A 6145-nucleotide genomic window follows, 5' to 3' on the forward strand; every position below is an offset into this window, starting at 1 on the left:
CGGAATCTCAACTGAGATTTTCAAATACTGAAACATGGAAAATCTCAACTGAGATTTCTGCATATTAATTTCTCAATAACACTTAACACTTAATGAAACTTTCAAAACATGACTAAATTAAAATTTTAATGTTAACAAAACTCATTTGTACACAAAAATAAATATAAAAATAAAAATAAAAATAAAAATTAAAGTAAATAAAAAAATAAAAAATAGAAATAAAAATAGAAATAAAAAATAGAAAAATAAAAATAAACTAAAAAGAAAAAGAATAAAAATTATGAACATAGAATAAGAAAAACTATAAATTAAAAACATGAAAACTAAATAAATTAATTTTCATAGAATTTATCCACGGATTCAATTGCTTGAATTGGAGCTCCGTCGAAATAAATCTTGCAACGATTACCATTGACCTTAAATCGTTCGCCGTTAGACTTTTCTAGCTCCAAAGTTCCGTAATCAAATGTTTTAATAACCAAAAATGGTCCAGCCCATCTAGATTTTAGCTTTCCTGTAAATAACTTTAATCTCGAATTAAAAAGTAAGACTTTATCCCCAACATTAAAGTTTTTAATTTTGATTTTGGCATCATGCCACTTTTTAATTTTTTCCTTATAAATTCTTGCATTTTCGTAGGAGAAATAGCGTAATTCATCCAACTCGTTTAAGTCGAACAAACGCTTTTTCCCTGCGCTTTGTAAATCATAATTAAGGGTTCTTATAGCCCAATATGCTTTATGTTCTAATTCAACCGGCAAATGATAAGCTTTACCATAGACTAATATATAAGGTGTCATTCCGATAGGCGTTTTAAATGCAGTACGGTATGCCCATAATGCATCGTTAAGTTTATGTGCCCAGTCTCTTCTAGAAGACGAAACTGTTTTCTCAAGTATCCATTTGAGTTCTCTATTTGAAATTTCCGCTTGACCATTCGTTTGAGGATGGTACGGTGTAGAGATACGGTGGTGTACTCCGTATTTTTTCATAAGTGACTCAAACGCTCTATTTACGAAATGAGTACCACCGTCACTTACCATAACTCTAGGAACTCCAAATCGACAGAATATTGAATTTAAAAACTTAACAACTACTTTAGAATTATTTGTCGGGGTTGCAATTGCTTCAACCCACTTTGAAACATAATCTACGGCTACTAATATATAATTTTTGCCAAAAGAAGGAGGAAAAGGACCCATGAAATCAATCCCCCATACGTCGAAGATTTCAACTTCCAATATGTTCGTAAGAGGAATCTCATCTTTCCTTCTTATATTCCATGTTCTTTGACATTTATCACAGCGGATAATAAATGAACGGACATCTTTAAACAGAGTAGGCCAAAAGAATCCACATTCAAGTATTCTAGCTGCTGTTTTGCTTACGCTATTATGACCTCCGTAAGCGCTAGCATGACATTCTAACATTATAGAGTCATATTCAAACTCACTAACACATCTCCTAAGTATTCCATCGCCGCATGTTTTGAACAAGAATGGATCTTCCCAAAAATACTTCTTAGCTTCTGAAAAGAATTTCTTCTTTTGCTGAGAAGTCAATCCATCTGGCACAACATATGCAGCTAAGTAATTGGCTATATCCGCATACCATGGAGCTATGACACTTTGTACTTGCATGAGATGTTCATCAGGGAAATCATCTCGAATGCCTGATGTTTCACCGATGGGACCGTTTTCATCCTCAAGTCTTGATAGATGATCGGCGACCAGGTTTTCTACTCCCTTTTTGTCTTTAATCTCAATGTCAAATTCTTGCAATAGTAAAACCCATCTAATAAGACGCGGTTTTGCATCTTTCTTAGCAAATAAATATCGTAAAGCTGCATGATCTGTATAAATGATGACTTTAGATCCTAACAAATAAGATCGGAACTTATCACATGCAAAAACTACTGCTAACATTTCTTTTTCAGTTGTGGTGTAATTTAATTATGCACCGGACAATGTGTGACTCGCATAATATATAACATGAAGTTTCTTATCCTTCCTTTGACCTAATACACATCCTACAGCTAAGTCACTCGCATCGCACATAATTTCGAAAGGTAGACTCCAATCAGGTTTCGATATTATAGGTGTACTAACTAAAGCCGTTTTCAAAGTATTGAAAGCTTGTAAACAATCTTTATTAAAATCAAAAGTTGAATCTTTCATAAGCAAATTAGTAAGTGGTTTGGAAATTACAGAAAAGTTCTTTATAAACCTTCTGTAAAAACCTGCATGACCTAAAAATGATCTTACTCCCTTAACAGTGGTTGGTGGGGGTAATTTTTCTATAACTGAAGTCTTTGCTCTGTCCACTTCTAAACCTTTTTCAGAAATCTTATGACCTAAAACAATTCCTTCGTCTACCATGAAATGACATTTTTCCCAATTTAATACTAAATTCGTTTCCTCACATCTAGACAATACTTTATCTAAGTTCTGTAAACATGCATCGAAAGAATCTCCATAAACTGAAAAATCATCCATGAAAACTTCCATTATGTCTTCAATAAAGTCATTAAATATTGCTGTCATACATCGTTGAAATGTTGCTGGTGCATTACATAGACCAAAAGGCATTCTCCTATATGCAAATGTTCCGTAAGGACACGTGAAGGTTGTTTTATCTTGGTCATCCGGGTAAATGTAAATTTGAAAGAATCCGGAATAACCGTCTAGGAAACAGTAAAATGCATGACCAGCTATCCTTTCGATCATTTGATCGATGAAAGGTAGAGGAAAATGATCTTTCCTAGTTGCTTTGTTTAGGTTCCTATAGTCTATACAAACCCTCCAACCGGTGGTGGTTCGTGTAGGTATCAGTTCACCTTCATCATTTCTTACGACAGTTATGCCTCCCTTTTTAGGTACACAATGGATTGGACTAACCCATTCACTATCCGAGATCGGATAAATGATTCCATTGTCTAAAAGTTTAGTAATCTCATTTTTGACTACTTCTTTCATGTTCGGATTTAAGCGTCTTTGCCTATCCGCTTTAGGTGGCTTATCCTCTTCTAAGTGAATTCTATGCATTACTATACTAGGATTGATCCCTTTTAAGTCTGAAATTTGCCATCCCATACTCCCTATCCTATTTCTAACAACATCTTTCAATTTTTCTTTTTGATCGTTTGTTAATTTGTTAGAAATAATTATAGGTAGAGAATCGCCTTCGCCTAAGAAAGCGTACCTCAAATGACTGGGTAACTCTTTAAGTTCTAATTTAGGGGGTGTTACAATTGAAGGCGAAACTGGTCCATCTTCTCGAATCAAAGGCTCTGGGTCCTTATCATCTAATTCCTCACCTATTATAGGTTCAATTATTTCTTCACTATGAATAATGTCATTGACACATTCCTCGACTAAATCAAGTTTCATACAAGCGAATTCCTCCATAGGGTATTTCATCGCTTTGTTCATATTAAACTCGATCTTATCTTCTCCTATCCTTAAAACTACCTTCCCTTCCGACACATCTACTAGAGCGCGTCCCGTGTTCATAAACGGTCTACCAAAAATTAAAGGGCAATTTACATCATATGCAAAGTCTAATATAACAAAATCGGTAGGAAAAATAAATTTATCGACTTTGACTAAAACATCTTCAATTATACCATATGGCCTCTTAGTGGTTTGATCCGCTAATTGCAAAACCATATTGGTACGTTTGATATCTTCTTCTAAACCTAACTTGTTAAAAATAGACAATGGCATTAAGTTTATACTTGCTCCTAAATCACAAAGACAACTTGGGAACTCAATATCTCCCAATTTACACGGAATAGTAAAACATTCGGGATCTTTGAGTTTAGTGGGCAGATTACTTGATACTATTGAACTACAGTCTTCAGTTAACGAAATGGATGAAATTCCTTCCCAACTGATTTTCTTCGAAATCAAATCCTTTAAAAACTTACCATAGTTAGGAATTTGTGTGATTGCATCCATGAATGTCAAATTGATGTGCAAATTTTTAAGTTTATCCAAAAACGTTAGAAGTTGTTTATCATAGTCCTTATTTCGGATTTTGTGCGGAAAAGGTGGCTTGGGTACAAAAGTTTTGGTACTTGTGTCAAATGGTGAACTATTTGTGTTTAAGATATCTTCTTTGGACTTTGGTAAATCAGTTCCTGGTAATGTTGCATCTTTGGGCATTTCAGGCCCTTGATAATTTTTCCCTGAACGAAGAGTGATAGCTTTCACCTGCTCTTTCGGATTTTCTTCTGTATGGCTGGGAAGACTTCCCTCTTTTCGAGATGGAATTGATTTAGCAAGTTGACCAATTTGAACCTCCAAATTATGGATGCTAGATGAGTGGTTTTTAATAAGCTGATCGAATTTATTTTCGATCCGTTTAAAACCATCATCGTGATTACTTATTTTTCCACTGATAGCATCTATAAACTTGTCGATTTTAGAAGATAAAGTGCTAATCGTATCTCTTGACTGATTCTGATAATTAGTGGTACGATTTTGATTAGCACTTGTATTATTGTTATTTTTATCTTTCCAGTTAAAGTTAGGATGATTCCTCCATCCAGAATTATAAGTATTAGAATAAGGATTATTAGTTTGGTTTTGCCCTTGGACAAAATTTACCTGTTCGATCTCACTCATATTTTCGTAATCCACATCCGTTTGGATTGGATTACCATTGGTATCGCGTGGTGCCATAAATTTGTCAATTTTGTGCGATAAAGCAGAAAATTGGGCTTGTAGCATCACGACTAGATCAAGTTCAACTATACCTTTAACTGATGGTGTGGTTGAGGATGATGGTTTTGCTACCGGCATATGTCCACGTTCCGCGGGCCACATACTGCTGTTGATTGCCATTTCCTCCAAAAGTTCTCTCGCTTAGGCTGATGTTTTCTTCATAAATAGCCCTCCCGACATAGCATCTAATGAACCCCTAGTTGTAGGATTTAGTCCATTGTAAAATGTTTGCATTAAAAGTTCAGCGGGTAATTGGTGGTGTGGGCATAAACGTTGAAGTTCTTTAAAACGTTCCCAAGTTTCATAAAGAGTCTCATTATCATTTTGAGAAAAAGATGTTAACTCCTTTATGACTCTTGCGGTTTTTGCTAAAGGAAAATATTTAGATAAAAATGCTTGGGCTAATTGTTCCCAAGTGGCAAAAGTTGCAGCTGGCATAGAAGTTAACCATTCTTTGGCTCTATCCTTCAAAGTGAAAGGAAAGAGGCGAAGTTTGATTGCTTCTGCAGTCACATCTGGGATTTTAAAAGTGTCACAAATTTCTAGGAAATTTGTTAAATGGGTGTTAGGATTTTCGTTAGGTAACCCGTAAAATGTTACATTATTTTGTAACATATTAAGCAAAGCTGGCTTAATTTCAAATTGATTTGCGGTGATTCTGGGTCTAACGATACTATTGGTCACACCGGCCACACCTGGCCTAGCGTAATCCATAAGTGTTGGTGGGTCTGCCATTTTTTCTGGCTCGGTATATGTTTTTACTGGGGTCTTATTTTTGTTTTTCTTATTTTTCTTGTTCTTCCTAATGGTTTTCTCAATTTCTGGGTCTATAGGGTCTGGTACAATGCCTGAACTTCGAGAACTGCGCACGAACCTGAAATCTTGCACGAACCGAAACTACCTACAAAACAGAATTTGAAAAATAAATAAATTAGTAAATGAAAATTATTAAATTATAAAAGTTAAAATAAGTATGTTTAAACCTAGATTCGAAATAAAACACGAAAAATTTAAAATTTTGTCAAAATTTTTGGCGTTCCCCGGCAACGGCGCCAAAAAGTTGTTGAGCGATTTCCGCAAGTGCACGGTATACGCTTGTAGTAATAAAAGATATCGAACCCACAAGGAACGCTTTTTAACTAAAACTTTATTTAATTCGGTTTTAATCACGTGTTTAGGTTTAATAAAAGAAATACGTTTAATTGATGGAATTGGTTTTGGTAAATTAGGATTAGATAGAAGTATTATATCGAGTTTAGAGAACAGTTCTGTCTTGGGATTTTGATTACAAGACAGATACTACCGTAATTGGAATAAATAGAAGGTATAAAACTCATTTTCATAAAGCAAAGAAAGCAACTTTAACTTTGTAAAGATTATAGACATGTAATAATATAAGGATTTATTCAATTAAATGG

At 34.5% G+C, this 6145-nt stretch overlaps 1 non-coding gene across 1 annotated transcript; it reads left to right on the forward strand.

Annotated features, from left to right (window-relative positions):
* Positions 1-4977: 4977 nt before the first annotated feature.
* LOC136204328 (small nucleolar RNA R71) lies at positions 4978-5084 on the forward strand. Its single transcript, XR_010675172.1, has one exon. It is a non-coding gene; the product is annotated as a small nucleolar RNA R71 (small nucleolar RNA).
* The last annotated feature ends 1061 nt before the right edge of the window (positions 5085-6145 follow it).

Source organism: Euphorbia lathyris, chromosome 8 (genome assembly GCF_963576675.1).
Source record: "Euphorbia lathyris chromosome 8, ddEupLath1.1, whole genome shotgun sequence".
NCBI lineage: Eukaryota > Viridiplantae > Streptophyta > Magnoliopsida > Malpighiales > Euphorbiaceae > Euphorbia > Euphorbia lathyris.